Source organism: Brassica napus, chromosome A2, assembly GCF_020379485.1.
Source record: "Brassica napus cultivar Da-Ae chromosome A2, Da-Ae, whole genome shotgun sequence".
In the NCBI taxonomy this organism is placed as follows: domain Eukaryota; kingdom Viridiplantae; phylum Streptophyta; class Magnoliopsida; order Brassicales; family Brassicaceae; genus Brassica; species Brassica napus.
In genome coordinates this window covers 25,874,249-25,893,062 of record NC_063435.1, presented here as the reverse complement: position 1 = coordinate 25,893,062, position 18,814 = coordinate 25,874,249, and the positions used below count along the sequence as shown (strand labels likewise).

Genomic DNA, 18,814 nt, shown 5'->3' with positions numbered 1-18,814 from the left:
TCCGTTGAATAGGTTAGTTTTGTATTTGACTAAAAGATTATATAGTTGACCAAATCAAAAAATAGTGTAGACTTCATATTCAGTCTACTATTCTCAGGAAAAAAAACGTAGATTGCATATGAAAGTCTACTTTTTTATTTTGGTCAAATGCAAAACTAACCTTTCGAATTTGGGGTAGATTTCAGTTGAAGTCTACACATGTGTAGACGTTCATATCAATCTATTTGTACTAAGTCAAATTTGGTCAATTGCAAAAACTAACCTGTTTTAAAAAATTAAAAAATGTAGACTGTAAATGAAGTCTCCTTTGGAAAGTCAAATTTTGGTTGAATTCTGGTCAATTGCAAAAACTAACCTTTTCAAAATGTAGACTGAAAATAAAGTCTACACGTATAAAATTACAACTTTTTTTTAAATACAAATGATAACCCATGGATTTTTCAATTGCAAAAACTAACCCTAATTATAGACTAAGTTGACAGTCTACAAACGTAAACTGAAAAAACAATCTATTATTATGTAGACGGATTATAAAGTCTACATATAAAAATCTATAATAGATGGATTTGTGTATTATTCGTAATGTATTTTCAAGATTTTTTAGTTTGACAGTGTGCGTTAGTTAATTCTAATGGTCTTGAGGTATTTTGAAAATATAATCTTTTATAATTATTAAATTATCAACATTTTGATTTTACTGTCTAGTTAGCTAATAAGTGTAGATGTCTTTATAAGTCTACTTTATAATTTCAAAAGTGAAAAGAGAATACTTGTTGTGGTTGAAGAATGTTAGTTTATGGAAGAGTGATATGTAAGATCATTTCTACGTACCTTGAGAAAAAAATCAGAAATATTAGAATGGGACTCTCTTATGTTGATTATTAGTATTTATGTGTTTTTATTTATTCCTTACTGCACATAATTTTACAATAGAGATAGACAAGTGTGAAACTTATAAACTTATATTGAATTTGTGGTCTTGAGTCAATATTATGTGCCATTTTTTGCTTGCTTTTAAGTTGTGTTAACGTGATGAAATTTTGTTGAACTGTGAGTCTTAACTTTGATGTATTCCTTTGGAGTTGTATTAAAACAAGTCTACTTTCTTTCGGTCGAGTACACTTCAGTACAGAATATCCAAGAAAATTACATAATACAGCAGTGATACAAAAGCACAATACAATATAGCTAGTACAAAGGCATATAATACAAACACCTATTACCAAAAACTTCATATCCTCCAATTCTAGCCAAAAAATGGTGCACAATCAGGGCAGTTGAAGCGGCCACAAAGAGTGCAATCAACGATAGAACATAGACTTGGCCAATGAATGTGGCCATGGCTTAAAATACAAGAACTCCATAGACATACTGATGCTGCAAAATTAAACAGAGAGAGTTGATTTTTAATACACACTCATGGATCTATAAAAGCTATGTCTATCTAGAAAACATAAGTTCGGTAATCTAAAAATCAATTTGCATTAATAAAAGGCAAAAATTAGAAACCTGCAATGTCCGTAACAGTTGGTTGTGATACAGTATTGACAGTGGATACAAAGCTTCCGCCTTCTTGCAATTTTCTCGTCTCAGAGAGTTTCAAGATCGCTATTGAAGTCTACAACCGGTGGAGAATCTCTCTTAAACGCCTGTTAAACAAACAAACAAACAAAGTAAGACTCAAATCTTTTTTTGCTCTTCTGATTAAGAGAATTAAAAGTGGGACCAACCTAGACCGAGCCATGCCAAGACGGTAGGTCAGTCCTCTAAAGTGAAAGTCCCAGCCTGATAACCGATAGGCACCTCACTTGCCAGCAAGCTGTCAATGCCGGTTATGGCAGAAGAATCATCACTACTCTATCTAGCTATTGCTTATAGCCTACTCATGATTTCTCTTGAAAAGAGTAGAGAAGCTGAACCTGCAAGGAAAAAGCAGACTAGAAATGTCAAGGGAAAACTCCAAGGATTAACTATCAAGTTCAGTGAATATTACGAGCTGAAGTTACAATATTGTTGTGATTAGTTGTTTTGAGGTGGCCCTCTTCTTTCTCAAGCCCTTCAAAAGCTGCAAAAAAACAACCACTCGAACTTAAACCAGGCCCTTACGGGTAAAACAAAACTGAACTCTGAGATTTAACGAATCAGTTTGTACATTCACACAAGACATGAACCAGATAAAGAGAAAATTACCCCAACAGTTGGATAGAGAGACATACATACACAATGTTCCTTCGCCGGCTCAGATCTGAAAAAAAAAAGCAAAAGGTTACTTAAAAACGGCACGACTCTGACAACGACGACGAGACACGACATCGACAAAGACTTCAACAAAGACCAAAATCTGTGAATCAACATGAAACAGAACAAATCGAAGACTACTACCTTGCAGAGGGAAGATATAGCAGCAGCAGCGGGACGGCAACCAGTGTAAGCGGCAGAAACGGGTTGACTTCACCGGAAATCGCCCGAGAGAGAGAGAGAGAGAGAGGAGAGAGAGAAGAGAGAGAGAGAGAGAGAGAGAGAGAGAGAGAGAGAGAGAGAGAGAGAGAGAGAGAGAGAGAGAGAGATTAACGGCCGCTAGGTTTGTCTTTTTTTACAAATGAAGACTAAAATTGTATTTATATGTCGGGAAAGTACTCCGGTTAGGTGTAACACTTTTCTGGGTTTAATACTGGTTTCTTAGTGTTGTTTAGGGTATTCTTTCTTTTATGATTATATTATTTTATTTTAGGTTTTCTCTTAGGTTAAAAAAATAATAAAAGAATTCCTTCAGAATCTTCTTGGAACTCCCTTTGGTTTTTGTATTGATTTCTATTTATATATTGGATTGATCGATGGATGTCGAGAAGGATGCCATGACAATCTATAATGCCCTGCCCTACATGTTTCTTAGATGGTTTTTTTTGCAGTGTATTATAAAACTGTTTTGCATGTTAAGTTCTTCCTGCTATTATCAGAAATTACAGTTTCATAAAAATACATTTTGTAACATATCATAATATAAATTTCTCTGATCTCATCATCCACATCACCACACATTATTTCCAAAATATATATGTACTTGGTCCTCGTAATAAATAGCATTGCCTATAAGTTGTTTTTCGAACTGTTTTGTTCACAAAAGTAGGCACGTTTTTTACCACCAAATAAAATAATGCCAACGTGTATCTATCTCTATTATTAAAATTAATATAATTTTGGTATTGTTTGGAAACATGATAACATAATAATGAGAATTGTTGGAGACACATGTAGTAGATTAAATATTATTTTATTTACAACATTAGTCAATGTATTTATAATAAATTAAATACTTCATTTTGTATTTCGTTTTTATTTACACACATTTCATCACTGTATTTAAAATCATTTAAATTAATTAATTACATTTTTGTCGTTTCTTTGTGGTGAAAATAAACTAAACTAAAATATATAGTATATATATTGTAAAACATTTTTAATATAGTATTACTTTATTTAGTTAGTCAAATATAAAAAAAATTGAGAATTCAGTTTTCAAAAAACAAAATATCATAAAATCTATATAATAAAGTTGGGTATGCTCTTTCTCGTTAAGCCCACTCAGCACGCAGGGGTGGGCAAATAATATTGTTACCGGTGATGTGTGTTCTATGCCGCATATAAAAAAGTATTTCTGGTTTCATGGAATTACGGTGACGTGAGCAATTTGGTGTTTCGAAAAGCATGGAACAAGACACAGATGTGATCCACAATGAAAGGAGTAACGACTGGAGATTTTTCTTTGATAATTTATGATTTTTGTTGTATGGTAATGCGATCTGACTTTCTCTCATGTAGATTGATCGTTGTTTCACCGCTTCAAGTGAGTCGAAGCATAGATTTGAAAAAAATTCATTGACGTACGGGATGGAGTCTATCACTTGGGCAGGAAGGATTATCTTGGTCTTTTTATACTAGGAGAAAAAAGAGTGAGCTTTGCTTCGTATGGAGTTTGATCTTCAGCCGTGTGATACTTCTTGTTGGGGCAATAGTGGATTTGTTGGAAGTGGAGTCTACAGCAGAAAACAAATATTTTTGTCAGATCGCTTTTCTAAGTGCAAGGTTCATCCATTTTTCCTCTTGTGGGATCATTGTCACGTGGATGTGGAGGAGTCTGAGTTTGTGTATCAAATCTTAGATCATAGTTTATCTTCCATCCTTACATGTTTATGATACACGCTATGGTATCACATACAAAAGAAATAAGATTCAAAGTATATTTCCTTAAAGCATTAAGAATAGAGTTTTGGTATTTTTCCTTTTAAGATACCTTTAAGCAGTTTTTCAAATATTCGTAGGGTTAATGATTTGTATAACCCTATATAAAAAGAGATCTAATCTTATTATACAAAGCTTAGTTTTTCAAAGTTGTTAATAACATGACGATGACACATGACAATTAAAAATTTAAGATGATGATATGTGTTAAAAAATTATCATATTTAATAATATAAATATAATAAGATAATAACACAAAAGAATTATTTATCGTAGTTTTCCTTTTTAAATACTACAAAGATAATAATAGCAAAAGATTATTTGATGGTTTTTACTTGCAATAATTTCCTTTTTCTAATTTTTTTTTTCCTTTTTACATTCCTAAACAAAAATATGTATAATAATTTACTTAATAGTAATTTTTCGTTTTGTAAAATCGTTTTTTAAAATACTAAAATAAAGATAACATCAAAAGATTATTTGATGTTTTTTTAGTTGACAATAATTTCATTTTATATTTTTTTTTCCCTTTTACAATTCCTAAAAAAATATGTATAATAATTTACTTAATACTAATTTTCGTTTTCTAAAATAAAAAATATAAATTGAAAATTTGTTTGATAGTAATTATCCTTTATAAAATTTTCTACAAAATGAAATTGGTTAAAAAGTGTTTACTTGTAGTTTTCTCTTTTTTCAAATCTAAAAAAATGTAAAATAAGTATTTCAAATATTTCATATAATATAGACTCTATTATTTAAATACTAAATTTATGTTTAAAAACATAATCCAAAAAGGATTACATTATTTTTTTGTAACGAAAGGATTACAATTATTCACATCTATATATAAGATAAACTCTCCTATATTTTGTGACCAAACATAATTGCTTAATATCATAATTAATCATATAAATATATAAGATAATACACAAAAATTCTTTATAGTATTTCCTTTTTAAACAATCCAAACAAAGATAATAGCAAAAACATAATTTGATAGTTTTTAGTTGACAATAATTTCCATTTTCTGATTTTTTTTCTTTTTTACAATCTTAAAAATGTATAGTAATTTACTTAATAATAATTTTCGTTTTCTAAAATCATAAAGAAAATATAATTGTAAAAATTTGTTTGATAGTAATTATCCTTTTATAAAATCTTCTACAAAAAAAAATTGTTAAAGACTGTTTAATTGTAGTTTTCTTTTTTCTTCAAATCTAAACAAAAAATGGTAAAACAAGTATTTCAAATATTTCCATATAATAATAAACTTTCTTATTTAAATAGTAAATTTTATGTTTAAGAAATCATAATCCAAAAAGGATACAATATTCTTTTCTTTTTTTTTGTAACTGAAGGGATTAGAATAATTCACATCTATATATAAGATAAAACTCTACTATATTTTGTCACCAAACATAATTGATTAAAATCAGAACTCTCTCATATAAGAAAAACATTAGGTGCACTTTTTTTTGATATAACTTTATAATTATCATAAAATATGATGTTGTTGTGCGTAAGTTATTGACACAATTATGTGTGTTAGTTCTTAAGTCGATATAAAATTGGTTATTTTGTCATAGTAAGTCAATGTCAACATCATTTATTATGTTACCGTCAGTAACGATTGATCATTCAGTATAAACGGTTTATTATGGTTATGTGAGTTAGATATAATTTTAAATACTTGAACAAGAAGAAAAGGAGATGAAGATACATGTATCAATATTTGTTATTTATATTTATTTATGACAATACATAGTATTATTATAAATATTATTCGAGTTTTAATGTATATAAAAATCAGTTAGCGCAGTCAATCCGACACATGCATCCGTAATTTATTCTAAGGCATTTACTTATCAGTGCTTTTTCTTTTTGAGACATAAGGCTTCACAGCTATCGGGAGTACATCTTGGAGGGTTGGATTTTTGATGATGGTATAGGTGTTAAAGTTGTGAAACACCACCTATTTTCTCTCCTGTCCGAGCAATAGCCCTTTCTCCTGTTATTAATAATTAAAACATAACTTTATTTTTCATATTTAAAGTAAAAAAACAATCATTTCTCGTAAAACATATGTTTAAGGAGTATTCTGCATTTTTTTTAAACGGAATTTTTAATCTTTTGTTTATCACTGATTATTCTTAGAAATCATTAAACTCAATAATATAAAATTAAATATGTAACCTATGTAGGTATATAAATAAATGGCATCAAATAAAATTATTTTTGAATGATTATAAATACATTAATAAAGCTGTAAATGTAAACACAAACCAAACAGAAGAATTGCGAGCATAACGAAACCAATAAACCAAGGTTTGAAAGCAACTTTCATTTTTGATAATGAAATAATGGTGTTTTAAAAATTAGAACGACATAGAAGTACATTTATAGATGAATCACAAATTGAAACAAGTCTAATTTAAGCTATACATCTTTTCAAATTCCAATATAAACGGATCTAGTTTGACAAAAACAAAAAAATCACAACCACTTGTTTTTAAATTTATTAAATAAAAATAGCCTTTTTATATTTAATTTAAAGTATTTTTGATATGCATAAACAATAATTCGATTAAGTCACAGATTCAGAATTTATATAATATATATAGTCTATTATATATGTTTGGAGTCTATTTTAGAGTCATTTCAGGTTCACATACGTTTGAGGAACTTTGTTGATTTCAGAATTATTTGAGTTGCAGAACTGTAAAGACGTGTCCAAAATTTGGCGATGGACGGAGACCTTCCCACGCTGGGATTGAGCTCATATTTTGACACAAGATATATATTTGAGTTACCTTTCCTATTCCATCGGTTTGAGGTCCATCTGAAGGTTTTTTTTTTTTTTGACATCAAAAAAAAAAAAAAAAAACCTTCAGATGGACCTCAAACCGATGGAATAGGAAAGGTCCATCTGAAGGTTAAATATAGAGTTATGATCATTTCACTGAAGAATGGTATGTCAAACTCGCGAGAGGAAACTGTCGAAGAAATGAAGGAGTGTCGATCAATAATGACCCTTTGGTGTCGATCGACACTGATGAAAGTAGATGGCCGAGTCTATTTCAAGACCGACTGAGACCCAGAAGTCACCACAAATTAACAGGATGCCTTTGGCCAACTCAAAATTCTATTTATGTGTTTTATTAGTTGTTGTTTAGGGTATTCTTTCTTTTATGATTTATATTATTTTATTTTAGGTTTTCTCTTAGGTTAAAAAAATATAAAAGAATTCCTTCAGAATCTTCTTGGAACTCCTTTGGTTTTTGTATTGATTTCTATTTTATATATTGGATTGATCGATGGATGTCGAGAAGGATGCCAATGACAATCTATAATGCCCTGCCCTACATGTTTCTTAGATGGTTTTTTTTGCAGTGTATTATAAAACTGTTTTGCATGTTAAGTTCTTCCCTGCTATTATCAGAAATTACAGTTTCATAAAAATACATTTGTAACCATATCATAATATAAATTTCTCTGATGCTCATCATACACATCACCCACATTATTTCCAAATATATAATGTACTTGGTCCTCGTAATAAATAGCATTGCACTATAAGTTGGTTTTTCGAACTGTTTTGTTCACAAAAGTAGGCACGTTTTTACCACCAAATAAAATAATGCCAAAACGTGTATCTATCTATATTATTAAAATTAATATAATTTTGGTATTGTTTGGAACATGGATAACATAATAAATGAGAATTGTTTGGAGACACATGTAGTAGATTAAATATTTATTTTTATTTACACATTTAGTCAATGTATTTATAATAAATTAAATACTTCAGTTTTGTATTTCGTTTTTATTTACACATTTCATCACTGTATTTAAAATCAATTTAAATTAATTAATTACAATTTTGTCGTTTCTTTGTGGTGAAAATAAAAACTAAAACTAAAATATATAGTATATATATTATGTAAAACAATTTTAAATATAGTATTACTTTATTTAGTTTAGTCAAATATAAAAAAAATTGAGAATTCAGTTTTCAAAAGAACAAAATATCATAAAATCTATAATAATAAAGTTGGGTATGCTCTTTCCTCGTTAAGCCACATCAGCACGCAGGGGTGGGCAAATAATATGTTACCGGTGATGTGTGTCTATGCCGCATATAAAAAAAAGTATTTCTGGTTTTCATGGAATTACGGTGACGTGAGCAATTTGGTGTTTCGAAAAGCATGGAACAAGACACAGATGTGATCCACAATGAAAGGAGTAACGAATGGAGATTTTTCTTTGATAATTTATGATTTTGTTGGTATGCGATCTGACTTTCTCTCCATGTAGATTGATCGTTGTTTCACCGCTTCAAGTGAGTCGAAGCATAGATTTGAAAAAAAATTCATTGACGTACGGGATGGAGTCTATCACTTGGGCAGGAAAGGATTATCTTGGTCTTTTTAATACTAGGAGAAAAAAGAGTGAGCTTTGCTTCGTATGGAGTTTGATCTTCAGCCGTGTGATACTTCTTGTTGGGGCAATAGTGGATTTGTTGGAAGTGGAGTCTACAGCAGGAAAACAAATATTTTTGTCAGATCGCTTTTCCTAAGTGCAAGGTTCATCCATTTTTCTCTTGTGGGATCATTGTCACGTGGGATGTGGAGGAGTCTGAGTTTGTGTATCAAATATTAGATCATAGTTTATCTTCCATCCTTACATGTTTATGATACACGCTATGGTATCACATACAAAAGAAATAAGATTCAAAAGTAATATTTCCTTAAAGCATTAAGAATAGAGTTTTGGTATTTTTCCTTTTAAGATACTTTAAGCAGTTTTTCAAATATTCGTAGGGTTATGATTTGTATAACCCTATATAAAAAGAGATCTAATCTTATTATACAAAGCTTAGTTTTTCAAAGTTGTTAATTAACATGACGATGACACATGACAATTAAAAATTTAAGATGATGATATGTGTTAAAATTTATCATATTTAATAATATAAATATAATAAGATAATAACACAAAAGAATTATTTAATCGTAGTTTTCCTTTTTAAATACTAAACAAAGATAATAATAGCAAAAGATTATTTGATGGTTTTTACTTGACAATAATTTCCTTTTTCTAATTTTTTTTTTCCTTTTTACAATTCCTAAACAAAAAATATGTATAATAATTTACTTAATAGTAATTTTTCGTTTTGTAAAATCGTTTTTTAAAATACTAAATAAAGATAACATCAAAAGATTATTTGATAGTTTTTTTTAGTTGACAATAATTTCATTTTTATATTTTTTTTCCTTTTTACAATTCCTAAAAAAAATATGTATAATAATTTACTTAATACTAATTTTCGTTTTCTAAAATAAAAAAATATAAATTTGAAAATTTGTTTGATAGTAATTATCCCTTTATAAAATTTTCTACAAAATGAAATTGGTTAAAAAGTGTTTAATTGTAGTTTTCTCTTTTTTTCAAATCTAAAAAAATGTAAAATAAGTATTTCAAATATTTTCATATAATAATAGACTCTATTATTTAAATACTAAATTTATGTTTAAGAAAACATAATCCAAAAAGGATTACATTATTTTTTTGTAACTGAAAGGATTACAATTATTCACATCTATATATAAGATTAAACTCTCCTATATTTTGTGACCAAACATAATTGCTTAATATATCATAATTAATCATATAAATATAATAAGATAATAACACAAAAATTCTTTAATAGTAATTTTCCTTTTTAAAATCCTAAACAAAGATAATAGCAAAACATAATTTGATAGTTTTTAGTTGACAATAATTTCCATTTTCTGATTTTTTCTTTTTACAATTCTTAAAAAATGTATAGTAATTTACTTAATAATAATTTTCGTTTTCTAAAATCATAAAGAAAATATAATTGTAAAAATTTGTTTGATAGTAATTATCCTTTTATAAAATCTTCTACAAAAAAAATTGTTAAAGACTGTTTAATTGTAGTTTTCTTTTTTCTTCAAATCTAAACAAAAAATGTAAAACAAGTATTTCAAATATTTCCATATAATAATAAACTTTCTTATTTAAATAGTAAATTTTATGTTTAAGAAATCATAATCCAAAAAGGATTACAATATTCTTTTCTTTTTTTTTGTAACTGAAGGGATTAGAATAATTCACATCTATATATAAGATAAAACTCTACTATATTTTGTCACCAAACATAATTGATTAAAATCAGAACTCTCTCATATAAGAAAAACATTAGGTGCACTTTTTTTTGATATAACTTTATAATTATCATAAAATATGATGTTGTTGTGCGTAAGTTATTGACACAATTATGTGTGTTAGTTCTTATAGTCGATATAAAATTGGTTATTTTGTCATAGTAAGTCAATGTCAACATCAATTTATTATGTTACGTCAGTAACGATTGATCAATTCAGTATAAACGGTTTATTATGGTTATGTGAGTTAGATAATAATTTTAAATACTTGAACAAGAAGAAAAGGAGATGAAGATACATGTATCAATATTTGTTATTTATATTTATTTATGACAAATACATAGTATTATTATAAATATTATTCGAGTTTTAATGTATATAAAAAATCAGTTAGCGCAGTCAATCCGACACATGCATCCGTAATTTATTCTAAGGCATTTACTTATCAGTGCTTTTTTCTTTTTGAGACATAAGGCTTCACAGCTATCGGGAGTACATCTTGGAGGGTTGGGATTTTTTGATGATGGTATAGGTGTTAAAGTTGTGAAACACCACCTATTTTCTCCTGTCCGAGCAATAGCCCTTTCTCCTGTTATTAATAATTAAAACATAACTTTATTTTTCATATTTAAAGTAAAAAAACAATCATTTCTCGTAAAACATATGTTTAAGGAGTATTCTGCATTTTTTTTAAACGGAAAGTTTATTAATCTTTTGTTTATCACTGATTATTCTTAGAAAATCATTAAACTCAATAATATAAAATTAAATATGTAACCTATGTAGGTATATAAAATAAATGGCATCAAATAAAATTTATTTTTGAATGATTATAAAATACATTAATAAAGCTGTAAATGTAAACACAAACCAAACAGAAGAATTGCGAGCATAACGAAACCAATAAACCAAGGTTTGAAAGCAACTTTCATTTTTGATAATGAAATAATGGTGTTTTAAAAATTAGAACGACATAGAAGTACATTTATAGATGAATCACAAATTGAAACAAGTCTAATTTAAGCTATACATCTTTTCAAATTCCAATATAAACGGATCTAGTTTGACAAAAACAAAAAATCACAACCACTTGTTTTTAAATTTATTAAATAAAAATAGCCTTTTTATATTTAATTTAAAGTATTTTTGATATGCATAAACAATAATTCGATTAAGTCACAGATTCAGAATTTATATAATATATATAGTCTATTATATATGTTTGGAGTCTATTTTAGAGTCATTTCAGGTTCACATACGTTTGAGGAACTTTGTTGATTTCAGAATTATTTGAGTTGCAGAACTGTAAAGACGTGTCCAAAATTTGGCGATGGACGGAGACCTTCCCACGCTGGGATTGAGCTCATATTTTGACACAAGATATATATTTGAGTTACCTTTCCTATTCCATCGGTTTGAGGTCCATCTGAAGGTTTTTTTTTTTTTGACATCAAAAAAAAAAAAAAAAATGATGGACCTCAAACGATGGAATAGGAAAGGTCCATCTGAAGGTTAAATATAGAGTTATGATCATTTCACTGAAGAATGGTATGTCAAACTCGCGAGAGGAAACTGTCGAAGAAATGAAGGAGTGTCGATCAATAATGACCCTTTGGTGTCGATCGACACTGATGAAAGTAGATGGCCGAGTCTATTTCAAGACCGACTGAGACCCAGAAGTCACCACAAATTAACAGGATGCCTTTGGCCAACTCAAAATTCTATTTATGTGTTTTATTAGTTGTTGTTTAGGGTATTCTTTCTTTTATGATTTATATTATTTTATTTTAGGTTTTCTCTTAGGTTAAAAAATATAAAAGAATTCCTTCAGAATCTTCTTGGAACTCCTTTGGTTTTTGTATTGATTTCTATTTTATATATTGGATTGATCGATGGATGTCGAGAAGGATGCCAATGACAATCTATAATGCCCTGCCCTACATGTTTCTTAGATGGTTTTTTTTGCAGTGTATTATAAAACTGTTTTGCATGTTAAGTTCTTCCCTGCTATTATCAGAAATTACAGTTTCATAAAAATACATTTGTAACCATATCATAATATAAATTTCTCTGATGCTCATCATACACATCACCCACATTATTTCCAAATATATAATGTACTTGGTCCTCGTAATAAATAGCATTGCACTATAAGTTGGTTTTTCGAACTGTTTTGTTCACAAAAGTAGGCACGTTTTTACCACCAAATAAAATAATGCCAAAACGTGTATCTATCTATATTATTAAAATTAATATAATTTTGGTATTGTTTGGAAACATGGATAACATAATAAATGAGAATTGTTTGGAGACACATGTAGTAGATTAAATATTTATTTTTATTTACACATTTAGTCAATGTATTTATAATAAATTAAATACTTCAGTTTTGTATTTCGTTTTTATTTACACATTTCATCACTGTATTTAAAATCAATTTAAATTAATTAATTACAATTTTGTCGTTTCTTTGTGGTGAAAATAAAAACTAAAACTAAAATATATAGTATATATATTATGTAAAACAATTTTTAAATATAGTATTACTTTATTTAGTTTAGTCAAATATAAAAAAAATTGAGAATTCAGTTTTCAAAAGAACAAAATATCATAAAATCTATAATAATAAAGTTGGGTATGCTCTTTCCTCGTTAAGCCACATCAGCACGCAGGGGTGGGCAAATAATATGTTACCGGTGATGTGTGTCTATGCCGCATATAAAAAAAAGTATTTCTGGTTTTCATGGAATTACGGTGACGTGAGCAATTTGGTGTTTCGAAAAGCATGGAACAAGACACAGATGTGATCCACAATGAAAGGAGTAACGAATGGAGATTTTTCTTTGATAATTTATGATTTTTGTTGGTATGCGATCTGACTTTCTCTCCATGTAGATTGATCGTTGTTTCACCGCTTCAAGTGAGTCGAAGCATAGATTTGAAAAAAAATTCATTGACGTACGGGATGGAGTCTATCACTTGGGCAGGAAAGGATTATCTTGGTCTTTTTAATACTAGGAGAAAAAAGAGTGAGCTTTGCTTCGTATGGAGTTTGATCTTCAGCCGTGTGATACTTCTTGTTGGGGCAATAGTGGATTTGTTGGAAGTGGAGTCTACAGCAGGAAAACAAATATTTTTGTCAGATCGCTTTTCCTAAGTGCAAGGTTCATCCATTTTTCTCTTGTGGGATCATTGTCACGTGGGATGTGGAGGAGTCTGAGTTTGTGTATCAAATATTAGATCATAGTTTATCTTCCATCCTTACATGTTTATGATACACGCTATGGTATCACATACAAAAGAAATAAGATTCAAAAGTAATATTTCCTTAAAGCATTAAGAATAGAGTTTTGGTATTTTTCCTTTTAAGATACTTTAAGCAGTTTTTCAAATATTCGTAGGGTTATGATTTGTATAACCCTATATAAAAAGAGATCTAATCTTATTATACAAAGCTTAGTTTTTCAAAGTTGTTAATTAACATGACGATGACACATGACAATTAAAAATTTAAGATGATGATATGTGTTAAAATTTATCATATTTAATAATATAAATATAATAAGATAATAACACAAAAGAATTATTTAATCGTAGTTTTCCTTTTTAAATACTAAACAAAGATAATAATAGCAAAAGATTATTTGATGGTTTTTACTTGACAATAATTTCCTTTTTCTAATTTTTTTTTTCCTTTTTACAATTCCTAAACAAAAAATATGTATAATAATTTACTTAATAGTAATTTTTCGTTTTGTAAAATCGTTTTTTAAAATACTAAATAAAGATAACATCAAAAGATTATTTGATAGTTTTTTTTAGTTGACAATAATTTCATTTTTATATTTTTTTTCCTTTTTACAATTCCTAAAAAAAATATGTATAATAATTTACTTAATACTAATTTTCGTTTTCTAAAATAAAAAAATATAAATTTGAAAATTTGTTTGATAGTAATTATCCCTTTATAAAATTTTCTACAAAATGAAATTGGTTAAAAAGTGTTTAATTGTAGTTTTCTCTTTTTTTCAAATCTAAAAAAATGTAAAATAAGTATTTCAAATATTTTCATATAATAATAGACTCTATTATTTAAATACTAAATTTATGTTTAAGAAAACATAATCCAAAAAGGATTACATTATTTTTTTGTAACTGAAAGGATTACAATTATTCACATCTATATATAAGATTAAACTCTCCTATATTTTGTGACCAAACATAATTGCTTAATATATCATAATTAATCATATAAATATAATAAGATAATAACACAAAAATTCTTTAATAGTAATTTTCCTTTTTAAAATCCTAAACAAAGATAATAGCAAAACATAATTTGATAGTTTTTAGTTGACAATAATTTCCATTTTCTGATTTTTTCTTTTTTACAATTCTTAAAAAATGTATAGTAATTTACTTAATAATAATTTTCGTTTTCTAAAATCATAAAGAAAATATAATTGTAAAAATTTGTTTGATAGTAATTATCCTTTTATAAAATCTTCTACAAAAAAAATTGTTAAAGACTGTTTAATTGTAGTTTTCTTTTTTCTTCAAATCTAAACAAAAAATGTAAAACAAGTATTTCAAATATTTCCATATAATAATAAACTTTCTTATTTAAATAGTAAATTTTATGTTTAAGAAATCATAATCCAAAAAGGATTACAATATTCTTTTCTTTTTTTTTGTAACTGAAGGGATTAGAATAATTCACATCTATATATAAGATAAAACTCTACTATATTTTGTCACCAAACATAATTGATTAAAATCAGAACTCTCTCATATAAGAAAAACATTAGGTGCACTTTTTTTTGATATAACTTTATAATTATCATAAAATATGATGTTGTTGTGCGTAAGTTATTGACACAATTATGTGTGTTAGTTCTTATAGTCGATATAAAATTGGTTATTTTGTCATAGTAAGTCAATGTCAACATCAATTTATTATGTTACGTCAGTAACGATTGATCAATTCAGTATAAACGGTTTATTATGGTTATGTGAGTTAGATAATAATTTTAAATACTTGAACAAGAAGAAAAGGAGATGAAGATACATGTATCAATATTTGTTATTTATATTTATTTATGACAAATACATAGTATTATTATAAATATTATTCGAGTTTTAATGTATATAAAAAATCAGTTAGCGCAGTCAATCCGACACATGCATCCGTAATTTATTCTAAGGCATTTACTTATCAGTGCTTTTTTCTTTTTGAGACATAAGGCTTCACAGCTATCGGGAGTACATCTTGGAGGGTTGGGATTTTTTGATGATGGTATAGGTGTTAAAGTTGTGAAACACCACCTATTTTCTCCTGTCCGAGCAATAGCCCTTTCTCCTGTTATTAATAATTAAAACATAACTTTATTTTTCATATTTAAAGTAAAAAAACAATCATTTCTCGTAAAACATATGTTTAAGGAGTATTCTGCATTTTTTTTAAACGGAAAGTTTATTAATCTTTTGTTTATCACTGATTATTCTTAGAAAATCATTAAACTCAATAATATAAAATTAAATATGTAACCTATGTAGGTATATAAAATAAATGGCATCAAATAAAATTTATTTTTGAATGATTATAAAATACATTAATAAAGCTGTAAATGTAAACACAAACCAAACAGAAGAATTGCGAGCATAACGAAACCAATAAACCAAGGTTTGAAAGCAACTTTCATTTTTGATAATGAAATAATGGTGTTTTAAAAATTAGAACGACATAGAAGTACATTTATAGATGAATCACAAATTGAAACAAGTCTAATTTAAGCTATACATCTTTTCAAATTCCAATATAAACGGATCTAGTTTGACAAAAACAAAAAATCACAACCACTTGTTTTTAAATTTATTAAATAAAAATAGCCTTTTTATATTTAATTTAAAGTATTTTTGATATGCATAAACAATAATTCGATTAAGTCACAGATTCAGAATTTATATAATATATATAGTCTATTATATATGTTTGGAGTCTATTTTAGAGTCATTTCAGGTTCACATACGTTTGAGGAACTTTGTTGATTTCAGAATTATTTGAGTTGCAGAACTGTAAAGACGTGTCCAAAATTTGGCGATGGACGGAGACCTTCCCACGCTGGGATTGAGCTCATATTTTGACACAAGATATATATTTGAGTTACCTTTCCTATTCCATCGGTTTGAGGTCCATCTGAAGGTTTTTTTTTTTTTGACATCAAAAAAAAAAAAAAAAAACCTTCAGATGGACCTCAAACCGATGGAATAGGAAAGGTCCATCTGAAGGTTAAATATAGAGTTATGATCATTTCACTGAAGAATGGTATGTCAAACTCGCGAGAGGAAACTGTCGAAGAAATGAAGGAGTGTCGATCAATAATGACCCTTTGGTGTCGATCGACACTGATGAAAGTAGATGGCCGAGTCTATTTCAAGACCGACTGAGACCCAGAAGTCACCACAAATTAACAGGATGCCTTTGGCCAACTCAAAATTCTATTTATGTGTTTTATTAGTTGTTGTTTAGGGTATTCTTTCTTTTATGATTTATATTATTTTATTTTAGGTTTTCTCTTAGGTTAAAAAAATATAAAAGAATTCCTTCAGAATCTTCTTGGAACTCCTTTGGTTTTTGTATTGATTTCTATTTTATATATTGGATTGATCGATGGATGTCGAGAAGGATGCCAATGACAATCTATAATGCCCTGCCCTACATGTTTCTTAGATGGTTTTTTTTGCAGTGTATTATAAAACTGTTTTGCATGTTAAGTTCTTCCCTGCTATTATCAGAAATTACAGTTTCATAAAAATACATTTGTAACCATATCATAATATAAATTTCTCTGATGCTCATCATACACATCACCCACATTATTTCCAAATATATAATGTACTTGGTCCTCGTAATAAATAGCATTGCACTATAAGTTGGTTTTTCGAACTGTTTTGTTCACAAAAGTAGGCACGTTTTTACCACCAAATAAAATAATGCCAAAACGTGTATCTATCTATATTATTAAAATTAATATAATTTTGGTATTGTTTGGAAACATGGATAACATAATAAATGAGAATTGTTTGGAGACACATGTAGTAGATTAAATATTTATTTTTATTTACACATTTAGTCAATGTATTTATAATAAATTAAATACTTCAGTTTTGTATTTCGTTTTTATTTACACATTTCATCACTGTATTTAAAATCAATTTAAATTAATTAATTACAATTTTGTCGTTTCTTTGTGGTGAAAATAAAAACTAAAACTAAAATATATAGTATATATATTATGTAAAACAATTTTTAAATATAGTATTACTTTATTTAGTTTAGTCAAATATAAAAAAAATTGAGAATTCAGTTTTCAAAAGAACAAAATATCATAAAATCTATAATAATAAAGTTGGGTATGCTCTTTCCTCGTTAAGCCACATCAGCACGCAGGGGTGGGCAAATAATATGTTACCGGTGATGTGTGTCTATGCCGCATATAAAAAAAAGTATTTCTGGTTTTCATGGAATTACGGTGACGTGAGCAATTTGGTGTTTCGAAAAGCATGGAACAAGACACAGATGTGATCCACAATGAAAGGAGTAACGAATGGAGATTTTTCTTTGATAATTTATGATTTTTGTTGGTATGCGATCTGACTTTCTCTCCATGTAGATTGATCGTTGTTTCACCGCTTCAAGTGAGTCGAAGCATAGATTTGAAAAAAAATTCATTGACGTACGGGATGGAGTCTATCACTTGGGCAGGAAAGGATTATCTTGGTCTTTTTAATACTAGGAGAAAAAAGAGTGAGCTTTGCTTCGTATGGAGTTTGATCTTCAGCCGTGTGATACTTCTTGTTGGGGCAATAGTGGATTTGTTGGAAGTGGAGTCTACAGCAGGAAAACAAATATTTTTGTCAGATCGCTTTTCCTAAGTGCAAGGTTCATCCATTTTTCTCTTGTGGGATCATTGTCACGTGGGATGTGGAGGAGTCTGAGTTTGTGTATCAAATATTAGATCATAGTTTATCTTCCATCCTTACATGTTTATGATACACGCTATGGTATCACATACAAAAGAAATAAGATTCAAAAGTAATATTTCCTTAAAGCATTAAGAATAGAGTTTTGGTATTTTTCCTTTTAAGATACTTTAAGCAGTTTTTCAAATATTCGTAGGGTTATGATTTGTATAACCCTATATAAAAAGAGATCTAATCTTATTATACAAAGCTTAGTTTTTCAAAGTTGTTAATTAACATGACGATGACACATGACAATTAAAAATTTAAGATGATGATATGTGTTAAAATTTATCATATTTAATAATATAAATATAATAAGATAATAACACAAAAGAATTATTTAATCGTAGTTTTCCTTT

At 27.8% G+C, this 18,814-nt stretch overlaps 2 long non-coding RNA genes across 2 annotated transcripts; both read right to left on the bottom strand.

Annotated features, from left to right (window-relative positions):
• Positions 1 to 10,715: 10,715 nt before the first annotated feature.
• Positions 10,716 to 11,862, bottom strand: LOC125580564. The gene is made up of 2 exons (XR_007318287.1): positions 11,302 to 11,862; positions 10,716 to 11,019 (listed from the first exon to the last, which is right to left on the bottom strand). It is a non-coding gene; the product is annotated as an uncharacterized LOC125580564 (long non-coding RNA).
• A 3,623-nt stretch (positions 11,863 to 15,485) lies between these two features.
• On the bottom strand, positions 15,486 to 16,632 carry LOC125580563. Its single transcript, XR_007318286.1, has 2 exons — positions 16,072 to 16,632; positions 15,486 to 15,789 (listed from the first exon to the last, which is right to left on the bottom strand). It is a non-coding gene; the product is annotated as an uncharacterized LOC125580563 (long non-coding RNA).
• Between the last annotated feature and the right edge of the window lie 2,182 nt (positions 16,633 to 18,814).